Here is a 17,868-nt window from a genome sequence, read left to right as displayed (position 1 = left end):
AATAGTTAAATTTTGGGAAACGAAACACCAAAACCCTTTGAGTTTTTAATGATACTTCACAGAAGTGATAATTAAGTGCCAAGTATTATCTTTTTTACCCTTGCTTGCAATCTATTGCTTTATATTCGGGGTGTATTCATCACCTTCAATGACAGTTCTAGTTTAAATTTTGTTTGCATATATGTTGGAGCCATATCTTTGTTAGTAGATTAATCACGGGAGGGGATCCAACATATGTATTCCCAAATGGGCACCGCTTAAAATCATATGTTCGTGTACGATGATGATAACGCGACAATATGATAGTGGTAACGCGACAGTACGATGGTGATAACGTGATAATACGGTAATGAAATTGCGAAATCACGATACTACGGTAACGAAAACGCGATCATACGATATTACGATGGTGAAAACGCGACTGTACGATCGTACTATCGCATGATCGTGTTTTCGTTATCGTAGTTTGGTGATTTCGCGTTTTCGTCTTCGTACCATCGAGTATCGCGTTTCAGATGAACACATTCAAAGGCGATGGCCATAACGGAATTCCGTACATTTAACGTTTTAATGTCGCTTTTTACGGCTAAGTAATTGTGTGTTCGAAAGCTGTTTTTTTTTTTCACAAAACACACCAATGGCATGTGTGCGGCTCATTGTTGTGTCCTTATTTTTTAAAATTATGTAAAAAAAAAAAAAAAAAAAAAAGATTTATGATAATATTGATATGATTCAGATAAATCCTTATTGTACTAGTATTTGGATTAATCGCCCCAAAATGCTATCGAATATTATGTCTTATATTTATATATATATATGTACTTTGAATGTGAATAATGTTTGTTAAGCGAGAGAAAGAAGAAATCCATAGTTTTGTTGGAGAGAAGATTGAAAAATATCATAGCTCCATGTTCTATGTTACTGCTTCGCATTCATCAAAACAGAATATTTGTGCAGCACAAAAAAAAAACGAGACAAGTCAACGCCGCGAACAACTATTTATTTATTTATTTCATTTACAATAGTATTATTTATCAAGTTAAAATGGGACCGGGTATCAGATGAGCAGATAATTATTTACTATTGATTTAATATAATCTGTTTTCATTTCAACATAATTTATTTCCTTTTCAATCACAGTCGTAACTTAGTTTCTTGAAAGGAATATGAGCCGGAAACTTTAAATACGTCAAAATCTTTTATTTCTCTTTAGATAATTATCTTTCACTTGCGCAGTGACTGTGGGATATTACGTAATGAGCGTTCCTTACCTAGTGATCATACGACACCAGGCCGACTGTGTAGCACCGACCAATATACGACGTAATAAAATATAACATCACGGCAAATAGAATATTTCGCTTTCTAAATCCTGTCTTATTTACACAACCTTACGTTTATGTTTTCAACGTATTCAGAATTTTTTAAAACATACCAATAAACTAAAGTTTAATTTCATTACTCCGATAACAAGAAAAACTATATATCATATATCTTAACTTATATAATGCTGGACACGGCTGATTCTGCCTTTGTGACCAGTGTAGATCACGATCAGCCTGCACACCAGTGCAGTTTGATCAAGATCTGCACTGTTCGCAGTTCAGTCAGCGTTCCCTTGTAACAGTGAATAGTACCGTCCAAATTGAAATTGGGACAAGTTTATTATAGCAATTTAGCATAGTAAGGGTAAAACTGTATATTTCAACATTTTGAGAGGCTTAAAATTGAGTTGACCTCCTTTTGAATATTGTTACTCTTTTTATGAAAAAATAAGTTCACGGAGTACATAGGGACGGGAGAGTAGAGGTCGAGGTAGGCAAGAAGAACAGTCAGTTACATCGAGTTACCTGAAACAGTGCCTACAGAATGTTTGCTTTGCATTTCATGCATTCACATTTACAAACAGAAACTGACTTTTTTTCGGTCAGCTATGTTTTGATGTATTTGTGAATATGTGTTTCATTCTGCAAACTGTTCTCCTTGAATATGGAAATTATTTTTAATAATTCATGATACAACAGTGAGTAAATAAATCATAAAAACGGCAACATTACTATTTTACTATTTACTAAAGATATAACATCTCCAAGCGTTTGACGCCGTAAATAATTCCAGAATCCCTTAAAATGTAATATTACAGCTGTCTCATCAACATTTAGATTGTAGAAAACATAATTAAACGATATTGGTTCAACGCCAATAAAACACAGCTTGATCCGTTATATTATACCACTCCCATCATTTGCACAAAGTTAAAAGGGTCCTCTATTTCAGCCATCAGATACAAGGGAGAAAGATAAGTCACACCTACAGGCATGACGTAATATGTAAAATAGACCCTCTTATACTTGTGCGTTGTTTCAACAATAAAAGAATATCTTTTGACAGAAATTTTCGAAATGAGCTTGTTTATTGTCTAGGTTATGTTGTCGGTAAGTAAATTTATATAGAATAATGCGCAATTATAAATATAAGAATAAACATCAATATTATGTAATATTTATCCAGGAATTATTGAAATATTTGAGCGAAATGTTTTTGGTATACCAAGACGAAATTGTCATATTAGAATGGATCAGATATGCAAATTTGGGAAAATATAAAAAATTAATTATTATAATCAAAAACCCGGAGTAATATTTTGTTGCTCATGTTATGTTGGTATTATTATATACCAGCTTTCCTTAAGGAAAAAAAAGGAAAGAAAAGAAACAGTTATACGTTTTAACACAAATACTGCGGTCAGATTATTTAAAGATATATACAGTGTGTCAGAAGTTTATTGCTTTTAAAATTGTTTGGATCCTTGCTTATTTTCTAAAGTCCGTCTGTTATAGATGTGCTTATTGCGAACATACTTAAGAAGGGAGGTCGTTATTTAATTTCCGCAAAAATGTAAATTTAACTGTGTTTCGGTGTCGTCTTCATTTCGTTCCTTGAATTATAAAAAAGAAACATAAATTAAATGGCAGTTATAACGAACTTTCAGATGTAAAATCTGATTCGTTGTAAAATATATAAAATTTCCCGTTATTTTACAAAGACCACCAGAATAACATTGACTAAAATTGTTCGTGAATTACTTTGCATAAGAGGGACGTAATATATGCTCTAACGTGCGTTGGTGTGCTTTTATTATTATTATTATTATTATTATATATTATTATTATTCTCAGTCTCAATTCCTACAAGACCAACGTACAAACTCGCGATTTACTGTGCAAGTTATATTCACTCTCTAGAAGCTTGTCCCAGTATTTCGTTCGTATGAGATAACTTCTGAAACTACTCAAATATTATCATTCTCAAATATATGCTATAAATATGAGCAAAGAAATATACAGACATAAATGATAATAAAAGAACAAGAGCGGTAAGAGTGTCTGATCGGTGCAAGATTAGTGAAATAAATTTATTACATAACATTATTGTATATTTTTATTTAGTAATTTACTGAAATACAACGGGTGACTTTAATATCAGGCATATAACGTTCACTGTTCTAAACAAAATGATTTTCGTCTTTACTGCCACAGGACCAAACTTGAATTCTGAAGAGTATGAAAATATAAAAAAAAAAAAATGTGGAATTTCCCGAAAAATATTAATCAGTAAAGTCTGCAAAAGCAAATAGAATTTGAATTTCGCTCCATGGTATTCAAATATAAAGAAAATATAAAAAATAATATGAATCAAGGCACTGCCACAATCGGACTTAAGGTAGATTTTGTAATAAAAAAATACTGCCCATGCTTGAACTGATGTGCAAGACATTGCGGTCGGACAATTATGTGGACGCTATACGCACAAGGAAAAGGCGTATTCTTCCAAAAATCCGAAGTCAGACGCTCTGTGCACGTGTCGGAAGAAACATTTCTTAATCCTTCGCTAGTATATCTCATTCGGTATATATCGTATGATACTGTAGAGGGTTCGATCCCCCGGCCACGTCATACCAAAGACGTGAAATGGCACCAGTAGTTCCCTTGCTTGGCGCTACCAGCAATTAAAGGGAAACTGGCCTCATCTATAACATACCTCCTTGGCGGTGGATTCAGTCAGAATGAGGTGTCGAGAGTGATAATGTAAGTTGTACAACTTGCTTTACAATATGACCAAAAAAAATGAAAAACTAAATGCGTAATCACGCTGAGTAATCAAATAAAATAAATACAAAAAAAAACAAAAAAAAAAAAAAAAAACAACAACACACATTTAAAACATGAAAAGAAAATAAGTACGATCGAATTTCAAACATGTTTTTACTTCTTTTCATATTTACAAGCGTGTTAGCGAAAATATTGCATCTGATGTCAACAACTATGAGAAATTTTCTATTTAGACTGATTAAGAAACAAACAAACATTCCTTATACCGTAACACATAATTAGATAAGAGTCTAAAGAGACTTTAAAACCTAATCTATCATGTGACATAACAATGTAATAAAAATGTCATATATTATAGCTCATTTAACACCAGTCCGATTGCAATGGATCCGTCAGGTCATAAATCCCCCGCTGTCACGACGTAAGTGACCTTAAATTGGATTAGTGCGAGAGAACATACAGCCGTCTGATTAAGGACTTTATTCAGGTTTGTAGTTTTTAACCGTTTGTTGCATATTATATACATGTATTTTGAGAAACTTTAAAAACGAAGCAGAACGGAGAAACAGGGTTAAAAAAGTACAGAACAGACATTGTATTATATTTAACTTTAACATTTACAGTTTATCGTCTGTTGTGCTATTTTTTAACCCGTCAAATGTGATTGCGTTCGATATCTTAATATTCGGCCCAACTTCGGTGCTGTCCGTATGTTTTACGGAAATAAATTTTAGTTAAATGTCTAAATATCATAATAAGTATTGCAAGTGAAACCCATACTCGTCGTTCGTATTTGTGGCTCAGTGGCTAATATGCGGGAAATTGCTGGTTCGAGCCCATTAGCGAAAACATTTTTAATTTTCATTTTTAGCTTTTTATTGATTTATGTTTTAAATTACACATTGAAATCCACGGGCTTCACGATAAAATGTGTTTCGTACTAATATTTTAACGATCGAAACTGAATCATGAATATAGCTTGTTTTGGGAATAAAATATGTTTATACCAAGTAAGTAGTCAAAACTAATTGCCCGAGCACCATTGATCAGAAAGAAAGATTCAAATTTTAATGTTGAACTATAGACCGGTCATAACACAAACTATGCACCGACGATTTAATGCAAGGAGTCATGTGTAATCTATTTGGTTTAAATGTAGTACATAAACAAGAGTGCTTGTAGCAAAAGTACTACCCGACATATTTTATGCGAAAATAATTTGTCTCTAAAACCAGTAAAAAATGAGCACTCTGAATATGCATACTTACATATAACCAAAAATATATTGTGAAGAAGGTAGTTAACCCGTTGCAGCTCTTGAAATAATGCAGACATTTTACAAATAAATATCTATTATTTTCACAAACATGTTAGCAGGCCCGTGTGCAGGATTTGTTTGCTGGCGGGGGTGTGGGGGGGGGGGGGCCCAAGCTGGGGTGGGTTCGGGAGGGCTATCCCCTCCCGATTGTGAAAATTTTTTGATATGGCACATGAATAGATGCATTTTCCTGCTACCCGAAACACCTTTAAGGATGCATGAATGTATTATATATTTAAGGAAAAGTCTACTTTTTAATAATTTCATCAAGCCTTTTCAATGTATGTATATGATTGTACAGTCACAGTGTATGGACTTTTTTTCTGTATGATACCCAGTTTGAAAAAATGTTGAAGTTTTAAGATGATTATTAAGTAACTAGCTCCTATACTATGATGATTTTTTCCCCACATTTTAGATTTCATGTAGTGAACTGAGCCAGTCTATATACAAGTCCAATATTACAATTTTAACATCAGTCCTCTTAGAAAATCTCTAGAATAGACTGGCTTTTGTCTCTATGAACATAAAAAAGAAAAAAATCATAGAAATATCGTAATTATCAGTCTAGTGGCTAGTCTAATTATTAAGGGTATCCTATTTGCAAAATGGCCAAATGTTTTTAGATTCCCAACAAATCAAACGAAGTATTATGACAATTACTATTTACATCACAGATTTCAAATGACAATGAACTCTTAACTGTACCAAAGATCTATAAAAATAAATAGATGTGTATTTTATACTTCTTTGACTGTACAAACTATAACATCACAGCACATATTAAATGATATTTTTATGTATGAAAGCCCTCATAAGTAACGAGTTTTAGATGCGTTTTGTAAGATTTACTGAGAAACTACTTTTAAAACTATGAGAGTTTTTAAGAAAGGTTATTGGACCCAAAAGAGTAAAATTGATACAGTAGTTTCAAATTCATAATTGTTGTAAAATAAAAAGATAGGATAAATATCTATAAATTTAATAAATTTGGGGAATGTGCCTTAATGTAAAAACAAAATACAACCATCATAATGTTTTAATTTTCATATTCATTTTATGATTTACTTAACAAAACCAACAATGTAATGATCATTTTATAACACTTCCAAAGAGTAAAAAACATAATAGTTTCTCCACTACCCAATCAAGTACCGATCAAGCGGTCAATGAAGCATGCACAGATAAACTTTTATCTGTGACATGCCTGGGGCTAATTTCCACTACCGGACACGGTTTTATGGCTCTTTAGCCTGTGTATTGCTGTCAAATCAAGCCAGTTGCGATGGTGTATAAATTTGTTAATTGACGGGCCCATAGTAATAAAAATCGTAACTAGCCAGCCAGCTGGGGGGGGGGGGGGGGGGGGCGGGCCCCCTGGCCCCCCACCTGGACACGTGCCTGTGTTAGAAATGAACATGTTGAAAAACATTCACCAGAAGTGTTAGGGGGTTGCTTTAATGATACTTTTAAAGCTTCTATTTTTCTGCCGCCGCACATGTTTAGTTGATTTCGTTATTGCTTTGAAAGAATAATTTATAAATACACACTGAATATACATGAATATTTACATGTATATGTATTTTTTAAAAGATAAATGATATATCTTGTCAAAATGGTAGATTCATAATAATAGAATCATAGCAATTCATTGTACTTCCGTGTAATTAAATTGTTTAGCTGTTAAAATTGCACGTTTTTTTTTTCTTCTTTTTTTTTTTTGCCTCTCAAGTAAAATCTTTCTCCAGTTTGAAGTACATAACCCTCTAAGGTATTTCTTAATGAAAGATGAGAAAAATATTAGATTAACGCAATCACCTGGCGTAACCCTTTTCATCAGTCTTATGTTTGACACTCCGAAGTCTGCGAATTTGATAATTCTATTACATGTAGCGTGGCTAGGTGTTTCCATTGTAACGCATTTTCTTTCACTTTTAAACACCTACATTTTTATATAATTATGGTAACGGGGTTTTCGACGGCTTCAATGTCATTTTCTTTATAAGTTAAATGAAGTATTTGCCGTTTAAACTGTTAAAAGTTAGCTTATGAATTAAAAATAGTCAATGCTCAAATCACATGATTTCAAGATGAAATCTATAAATTCTGCTTAATTTTGTTTGGTTGATAAACATAATAACGTTGGTGCGTCTGTGGCGGCATTGTAACGCAACAATGTCTTGTGGCGTTTCTGAGGTCATTTATTCATTATTTCGGCGGTATCAATTAAGAGAATCCACAAAAATAAATAAACAAACTCATTTTGGTTATCGTAAATTCTTACGTTTGCTTCTGGTTGGACATGCGCACATTCATACTTTACGACTTACTAGACTGTGTGTGTGTATGTGTTTGTTTAATTTTTTTTTTGTCTTTCTTTTTGACAAAATGTATCAATTTATTGCATTCGAACAGTGAGTAAATGATTTTAAGTTCATGATAAAATGTGATGATTTCAGGTATGTCGGTTCATAAAGACGCCTGATGTCGGGACGGTGAAGGCACGTCTACAAGATAATGTGGTGTAAAACAGATGGTAAACGTTATTTCCGGACACAGATGCGACTTGCAAGGGTCAAAATCTTTATATTATGGTAAGTACCATAAACGTGTGGTACGGTGGTCTAGAGTGAATAATATGAAATAAGACGAAGTCTCAAAGCGAGCTCAAAGAAATCAGATTTAGCTAAAAAATAATATACATGTCATTTATATGTAACACAGAAACTATTCACTACTCAAAAGAATTCGCGAGAACGTTACCGTATTCACATATTTTCTTTCATTTTATCTATTTTATCAACAACTTCAAATAGTTGTTGTATATATTTTTCTCCGACTTGAATGACATCTACATACATAGGGGTTGCGGCTTCATGTCACTGAAGTTACTGTTTTAAGTAATATACCGGAAATCATTATCGTAACATTATGCAATTGACATGATAAAGCATAGGTCACTCCTTCGTAATCAAGACCCTATAACATTATAAAAATTTCGAAGAATTGTGTCCCCTAATAGGAGAGATCGTGTTTGTATACAAATTCTATTTTTAGAACTGATAAGACAGTGATCGGGTGGGCAGAAGCCGACCGTCCATGTTTTTTGTAAACAGTGATGTTTTTCTAACGGTCTAAACTTTCTTAAAACACAAATTACATAAATAATTTTTTGATCAATGGAAAGGTTATAAAACAAGCAATTTATTGATTACTTTTAATTGTTATTTCCAAATAAAATGGATTAATTATGAACGCTTAACTTACACTGTTTTTCTAAAGGTTGTGAAAATCACTACGCCGCTTTTAAAATTATATGTCATTTAAAACGGTTATTCATTGAAAAAAGATATTTGGATACAAAAATATGAAGATTGTTAGTATTTCAAATCTTTTTGAATTTTGAAAATCCATAAATGAGCAAAAAAGTTATTAAAAAAGTCAGTTATAGATTATCTGTTAACAAATGAATGTAATTTTATGAATATAAAGGAATTTACGGTACATGATTTTAACGAATGGAGTGATCATTGTCCGTTAACGTTCTCGTTATTTTGTAACGTTTTATGTCATGATAATTATACGGAAGAAAATGAGACTTATGTTAAACACACATGGTCACAAGATTTGAGAAATGATTTTCGGTCTGGCCTTATATCGAAACTGACGGAATTAAATACGTTGACAAGAGATGTTGATTTAAATGATAGTACATGCATTGATAGTATTAATCAACGGATTACCTCTATTATACATGATGTTGCCGATCCTTTGTTTAGCAAAAAACAATACAAGTCACAAAACTCGAAAATTTATTGATGTATCTATTTCTAAAAATAAAGACTGGTTTGATTATGAATGCATACAAGCGAGACAAGTATATGTTAATGCATTGAATAGCTACAATAGGAATAAAACAAATTATAATAGGGATCAATTTTCTATTTGAAAAATGAGTATAAAAGGATTGTTAAGCAGAAGCGAAGAAAATACGAATGAAAAATATAGCCCGTATTGAAAATTTACGACATTCAATCCGAAGGAGTTTGGAAGTATTTTACCAGTAAAAGTAAATCTCAGCATAATATAAGTTTAGACACTTTTTTGAAATATTTTTCACAACTTGGAGATGACATATTTAAGGCAAAAAATGAAGAAGCAGAATGTTTTTCAACAAATTATGATTTCAATGATTTGAGTGGATCTGATGAGTTTCTAGATAGACCTATAACTGTAAATGAAATATTGGATTCTGTTAAGACATTAAAGAGGGGTAAATCACCTGGTATTGATTTGTTATTGAATGAATATTTCTTAGAATCTATGATATTTTGTCGTCACATTTATGTGATATATCAATTATATTTTAGATAGCGGACATTTTCCTGAAATATGGACTGAAGGCGTAATTGTACCATTACATAAAAAGGGCAATAAAAGCGATGTCAATAATTACAGAGGAATTACATTAGTAGCTGCTTGTCGAAATTATTTACAACAAATTTTAAATAAAAGGATAATGACATACTGTGAAAAAAATAATCTTATATCTGATGCACAGTTTGGTTTAAGAAAAGGTAAATCGACAGTTGATGCATTGTTTATTCTGTTAACTTTAGTTCAGAAGTATATCAATGAAAACAAACGCCTTTATTGTGTCTTTATTGATTTTAAAAAGTGCTTATGATAGTAATATAGAAATGCTCTTTGGTTAAAGTTGTATAAGAGTGGAATTAGAGGTAAAATGCTCCGCATTGTAAAGATATGTATGAAAAAGTCAAGTCTTGTGTTAGATTGTGTAGTACCTACTCAGATTTCTTCGAATATGCAGTTGGCTTGAGACAAGGGGAGGTAATTTCACACCTATATTTTCCCTCTTGTAGAAGACCTTGAATTATTTACTTCAACAAAATATAAGTTGTGGTCTCACTATAGATGATATTTGTACTTATTTTACTTCTGTTTGCAGATGATATGGTTATTTTAGGTAATTCTCCTGAAGAATTGAATCAAACTTTAGATTTATTAAATAATTATTGTAAAAAATGGAGTTTGGAAGTAAATACCGATAAACAAAAGTTGTGGTATTTAGAAAACGGGGTGTTTATTGCCAAAATGAGGAATTTTATTACAACGGTAATAAACTTGAAATTTTGAATGATTTTAATCATTTGGGTACTATATTCAACAATACAGGTAGCTTTGTACTTAACCAAGAGCACCTTGTGGAAAAGCATTAAAGGCCTTAAATTTATTACTTGTTAATTGTAATAAATACCAGTTAAAACCTAAACTTTTGTGTCAGTTGTTTGATTCATTCGTTGGATCATTTTAAGTTACGCATCAAAATATGGGGTTTAGCAAATCAAAGGAAATTGAGAGAATACATTTAAAATTCTGTAAAAGGATATTAAAGGTTAAGACAACTACATGTACAAATGCCGTATATGGGGAACTTGCACGATATCCCCTTTATATTATGAGATACGTTAAGATTATTAAATATTGGTTTAAATTAGTAAACACTGATAACATAATATTGCAGCATGTATATAGACTTGCATATAATGACTGTTTGGTTGGTAAGATTAACTGGTTGTCAAAGTTAAAAAACATATTATCGGATTATGGTTTTACGTATGTTTGGGAATCACCCGATACTGTATGTGATAAGAAATTTGTTTCATATTTTAAACAACGTGTGATTGATTGCTTTGTCCAAGCTGGGTATGTTGGCAAGTCAAAATAGTTCTGTTTTAGAATTATACAATAATGTAAATGTGTTTTTGAGTATGAAAACTACTTGGACATCTTACCTAGTAATCTAAGAAGTTATTTAACCAAAAATAAGGCTTCCTCTCACTCTCTGAGAATTCAAACAGGCCGGTATGGTATAATGAGAAGCGAGAGAAATCAGCGTTATTGTATATATTGAGATAAGCATGACATTGAGGACGAATATCATTTCATTTTGATTTGCCCATGTTTACTCTGATTTGAGAAAATTGTAATATTAAGAAATATTACTATATTAGACGCGAGCATGTTTTAAATTCATTAAACTATTAAGAACTGATAAGAAAGCAATTTTATCAAACTTAGCAAAATATATTAAACACGCTATGACTTTGAGAACATCTGTTACTTATATATAGCAGCCCATCCTCTCAGAAGTTTAGAGCAATATTATTATAATTATAATCTACACTTGTTGAAATGTGACTTTATTATATGTATTGTATTTGTAAATTTGTTTTATGATGATGTGCCTGTGGTACAAGTCAAATAAAATATCTGTTCTGTTCTGTTCTGTTCTATTAAAAATTAAAAATTCTGATTCAATACGCAAACGGTGTTAAAATCATTTGTTTTGCCAACCACCAGATAAACAGATGTTAACGCGTGACGTCACGGCGATCATAAAATTTACTGAAGCATATAAGATTACTTTGATGTGACAATGTCATAAAAACGCACTCGGATTAATAATATTGAACCGCGCCATGGGAAAACCAACATCCAGACCGGCCTGCGCATCCGCGTGGTCTGGAGCCATGCTGGTCGGAAAGCCACTATGTTGTTGTTTTCATTGTACGGCTTACATATCATGTGGCGGAGCTGTAATAAACATTTCACGCGATATCTAGTATTTTAAAATCTATCAGAATTTATATAAATGTACTTTGTATACTTTGGAACTTTATGGATATTTATATTTATCACATCCGTGCAGTCTGATCATGATCGGCACTATTCGCCATTCAGTCAGTATCTTTTGGTAAGCACCACTTTTAATAGTTAATGGTACTGTCCCAATTGAAAGATGGAGAAGATCATTATAGAAAATTTAGCAGGGCAAGGGTTAACACAGATAAAGAATGTAAGTGTAGAACACCCTCCCCGCTACCTCCCCCCTCTCTATTAAATCTAACCGTTGCATTCACCATCCGAACTACTTTGATATTGTCAAAAAAACTTTCGAATTCAAAGAATCAGTAGAAATAAAAAAAATAACAATTATAAGATGATTAATATTTTTTGAATACGGAATGAATTGATCTCGATTTGAGTATAATTGGAAACAAAATCAAAGACTGGGCTTTGTTAATTGAACATTTCATTTTAGCTTCATCTTAAATTATATTGCATGTATCATGTAAGCTTATACCATAGGTGGTTAGTTCTGTGAGATCATGTTAGGAAATGAAATAAAAACTTCAGAATTACTTTATAAATTCATGGAAAATATCATTTTTTTTTATTTTTTCTTAACCTAAATTTGTCGAGATCAAAATTACTGCAAAAAATAGTTTATTAATCCAAAATCATCAATGGTAATACGCATTAAAGTATACCAGGTGTGGTTTTGCAAAGATATTTTTCTTTATCTTGTGGTGGATATTTACTATAAAATAAATTCATTACTGATCGAATAGACTGAAATACAATGTAACTCTAACGCAATTTATATTGTGCGGTCAAGTCTTTTTGCCCTACATAGATTGCGCATGCGCGAAAATTGTCTCCCGTTGCTAGGGCAATAGCTCTCTGTACAAAGATTTATACTTGCGTTACCGTAAAGCTCGATTCTTTGAGCTCGCTATTAGTAAAACTCTGAAAAAAATTCAAATGACATTATGTAGTGGCTCAAATTTGAGTCAATTTTAAAACAGAAACTATCGGCTGCTAGCTCTACTTGAACAATCAGTAAGATTGACTGAAGTATCTAATACATGGTACATATTTATATAAAATGCTACAGAACACCCATATTTAGCAAATTAACAAAACGATAACATTTTTTTATTTATCCCTCATTACTTTCAGATCTCTATGTGCATGCGAATATCTTCAGCCGACTTGTAAAATGTCCAAACAGCTCCAACTGCTACCTAAGATGATAACACGGACGATAAAGGAATGAAGGGTTAGTTGGCTTTTAAATTAAATTTTGTTTTGTGGTTTGACACTTTTATTGATCAGGTGTGAAATGCTACAGAGCACCTATATTAAGCATAACCGATAGACTATATTTTTTTGAGTTAGAACTTATGTATAGTTGCCTTTTTAAAAAAATGTAATCAGAAGCAGACACCTTACCGACAATTATCATCGTGTACATAAATGCACGTTTTCTTAAAGTGTCGTCAGATGACGTACTAATTATATGCACTACTTCCGCTCTAGACTTCCCTAGTATTCTCTTAATGACGTTTTTCGCACTTGTATCAATGCAGACTTGTGGCATTTGCGTGTTTTCAGCCAAATGTCCCCATAAAAAAAAATTAATTTGTAAATTTTCCAAAGAACCGATGTCATGGTGAAGTTATTTCTATTTCCTATTCGCCACGTTATACTGACTTTTGGAATATTAATGCCAGTATTTCCAGTATCTTTCTAAAGTTTATTTATCGGAAGAATATGATCATTTAGAAACTTGAGTGATAATTTAGAGCAATAGAATGACGTCCTCTCTTCCGACTGTGCAGAGAAAAAAGTTCTCGCCGATAGGTTTGCCTTGTTAGCTTCCGGCGGATATTTTCAAATCCATCACCATGTGCGTTACCGCAAAGCTCGGTTCTCGAAAAGGCCTGCTCTTAAAGTTCTGTACAACGCATGCATTTATACTTCATCTGTGTTACATTAGTTAACACATTCTCTTTCTGATGTTGCCACGTTTTCAGTTTCTGTAATTATCTTGCTGATAATGTTTCAGAAGTGTAGATTTTGAAATGATGAACGATTAGACAGTCTGTTTGTAGACAATTTCATACATCTGTTAAGATCAGTTTTTGCGTAAATTTTATAAAGGAATTACCGATTTAATGAATCGAAACTATAAGCGATTAGTATTGATAAATAATGAATTGTGATTGTTTCAGGTATGTGTGCTTCACTACGATTGACAAAACTTGCACATCTACTTTCAAGCTGGTGAAAGCACGACTTCAAGATGTAAACTAAAAAAGAAGATGGTAATTTCCGCCACAAGTGTCAAAATCTTAAAATTAAGGGTAAGTCTTAATTTTTATTGGTATGCTTAATTTTTTTCGCGTGTGGGACATGGAGCAAGTCACGTGACAGTTTTCGAATACTGTACAGATTTTTTTTATTCGTAGATGTGTGATACACTAATACTTTATTTGAATGATAAAATATTATATTTTTGTATAAATATTTTATCATTTTTTTTTAAAAAAAATAAGAAAAAAATTTGGGTTACGTGACACGTTTCGTCCATCTTCGTAACACACAGTGAGTTTCGACCATCTTCAACTTTCGATTTCGGATGGTTGTGATCTAGTTCACACAATCCTTTTGTCCACGATTGGAGACGCGCTTTCATACTGATTTTAAAACATTTTTCGGAATGACATAACGTGTAAGAAAAATAGAAACGTTGCTCTTATAATAAATTTACTCATCGATTACGTTTAATTCATAAGGTTGTTTTCATCCAGGCTTTACACTAGCGGATCCAGAGGGGGCGCACCCGGTGCGCAGCCCCTCTAAAATCGCCGGAGCATACGTAATTTGTCTTTTGTTTGGGTACAATTACTGCAAAAAATATACACGTTTCTCGCTCGCTACGCTCACGTACATTATTTGTCTTTTGTTCTGACTGAAAATTTAAAAAAAAAAGTTTGTTTTTTCACGCTCGCTTTGCTCGCATGGGTGAAAAATATGCATTTTTCTTGCTCGCTACACTCGAATACGTAATTTGTCTTCTGTTCTGTGTTAGAAATATAAAATATGAGCCGCGCCATGAGAAAACCAACATAGTGCGTTTCCGACCATCATTGATCCAGACCAGCCTGTGCATCTGCAGTCTGGTCAGGATCCATGATGTTCGCTAACAGTTTCTGTTATTCCAATAGGCTTTGAAAGCGAACAGCTTGGATCCTTACCAGACTGTAGGGATGCGCAGGCTGGTCTTGATCCATGCAGGTCGCAAACGCACTAGGTTGGTTTTCTCATGGTGCGGCTCATATGTATTTTTTTTCTCTGTCGCATAGGTAATTTTTTTGTTCTGGGTGAAAAAAAATGCATTGTTTTCTCGCTCGCTCTGCTTGCACATTTAAAACAGAATTAGTCCTAGGTAAACCCTCCCCATAAAAATCCTCAGAAATCTGGCTAAGAAATTCCTAGATACTTACGAACGAATTAGTCTGAAAATTCATAAAACATTACTTTAATTAATATGTTACTTGTATTGATTTTGTCACAAAACCTGTGATTTGTGAATACCAGATAAAGTACCTAAGAACACACAGAATGCACCAGATGGGGCAATTGTTTTCAAAATTTTCAGGGGGAGCATGACCCAAGACCCCCCAAGTTGCTCTACACTACGATTTATTTACGTCCCCTCTAACACCAAATCCTATATCCGACACTGCTTTATTCCACGTTTTCCTGATTAATCACCTTTTAAACATTACTTCCGGTTTAGAAGGGTAGAACTACCTGCTTGTAAAAGACCCGCCCACCAGCTCAGTAGGTAGAGCGTCGGTCTACGGATCGCGGTGTCGCGAGTTCGATCCTCGGGCGTGGCGTATGTTCTCCGTGACTATTTGATAAACGACATTGTGTCTGAAATCATTAGTCCTCCACCTCTGATTCATGTGGGGAAATTGGCAGTTACTTGCGGAGAACATGTTTGTACTGGTACAAAATCCAGGAACACTGGTTAGGTTAACTGCCCGACGTTACATGACTGAAATACTGTTGAAAAATGGCGTAAAACCCAAAAACAAAAACAAACAAAAACCTGCTTGTAGAATGAGAACTTCATGAGTCTTCATCATGTTTCAGATGTTTTTAAAGAATGCACTGTTACAAATTAACATTGTATTTGTTTGCATACAAATATCATATTTAATATTAATCCTACTTGTTGATAAATACTATTGGAACACAAAAAGGTACATGTCTGTGTCATAAAATCACCTGATGAATAATAATTGTATTCAACAAAATAATCATTTATATGTATGTGCGTTGCACGTGTGTGCGACAGTGCGTGTGCGCACAAAATGTGTGTGTGTTTGTGTGTTTTAATAGAGATGTTTTGCTAGATGATTTCATATTTGTATACGTGTTCGAATTAAATAATTTATATTTCAGGTCGAAGAGAAATATACGTCTCCTTGCGGTAAACAGAATACAGCACGGCATTTTGCTTCATATACGTGTTATTCAAAAGACAACAACAGTTTAAAGCCAAAGGAACCCAATCTAACAAATTGTGTCAGTCTTTGGACATTGGAAATTCTCCCCTTTGCTGATGAAATACCATCTATCATTTAATGGATATTTAACTAGAACAGAACGGAACAGAACAGAACAGAACGGACCAGAACAGAACTCTCAGTCAGCATTTACATCTCTGTAAACGGCATCGATATTGCCATTTAATTTATCATATATTTATCGATTTATAACTGGTATTCTGCGGACTCCGTAATTGATACATTGCCATTTTCTTGACAAAATATTGATAAATCAGTTGATAGACCGATACCGAAGTTGGATTTTGCTGTTATCCGAATTCAGAAAGCAGCATAATACAATAAGTACAATGATTATCAAGATTTATAAAAAATGTTTCACCTAGAGTTATTTTGACATAGGAAATTCTACACGTCTGACAAACCGGAAGTAAAGGCATGACGTCATTTAACCGGAAATATAACACAAAACCTGACTCGGCATATGGATTCTCCTTTCGTTTGCCTAATTTTCTTAAAATATCTATGGTTTGAAAACTTAAGATTTCTCAATTCGAGCAAACAACAACAACAACTACAAAACCACCATAATGTAAATTCTGTATGTTTTGTGCAAATTTGTCAAGAGGATACATGTATATAAATGTGTACATGATATTTTAAATTAGTTGTCAAGAATATTATTTTACATTTGTGATATAATAGATGAATCTAATATAATGAAGTTATACATAATCTGTGTTTTATTTGATAATTTAAACTTTTCGCTCCACTCGGACAGTGTCTTGGATACCTTAACATCATTAAGCTCATTTCGTGCAAGTACCTGACGTAACAGGAACATTTTGAGGATGAATTTTTTTCAGAATTTTCCTGGAGACATAATTTATGCTTCATCATGAATTAGAGTTTTGAAGTGTTTTTTTAATACTTCACGACAGGTCCATTCCACCACATTTTTAGACTCGTACCCTCACCGTCCAGTTGCGTCAATTAAGTGTCGTGAACATTGCATGCCCCTTATTTGATAGCGATAGATCGGTGGCCATAAATCTAGCTTATTATTGCCTTCCTGTCGGACATGCTTAAAAAAAGGAAAAAAAGAAGAAAAAAAACATAATGTATTAACTACGGAGGGTTATGGTATTTCCTTTGTTACGCAGATAATACACAGGAAGCGTGAGAGCATTAGGTGCACGCAGCAGTT

The 17,868-nt window shown here is 33.0% G+C and overlaps 1 long non-coding RNA gene across 1 annotated transcript; it reads left to right on the top strand.

Annotated features, from left to right (window-relative positions):
- The first annotated feature begins 7,267 nt into the window (after positions 1 to 7,267).
- Positions 7,268 to 17,131, top strand: LOC123539622 (uncharacterized). The gene is made up of 3 exons (XR_008368886.1): positions 7,268 to 8,024; positions 13,258 to 13,357; positions 16,558 to 17,131. It is a non-coding gene; the product is annotated as an uncharacterized LOC123539622 (long non-coding RNA).
- Positions 17,132 to 17,868: the final 737 nt, after the last annotated feature.

This window comes from Mercenaria mercenaria, unplaced genomic scaffold (assembly GCF_021730395.1).
Source record: "Mercenaria mercenaria strain notata unplaced genomic scaffold, MADL_Memer_1 contig_1698, whole genome shotgun sequence".
NCBI classification, from domain to species: domain Eukaryota; kingdom Metazoa; phylum Mollusca; class Bivalvia; order Venerida; family Veneridae; genus Mercenaria; species Mercenaria mercenaria.
This window is presented reverse-complemented; position numbering and strand designations above follow the sequence as displayed.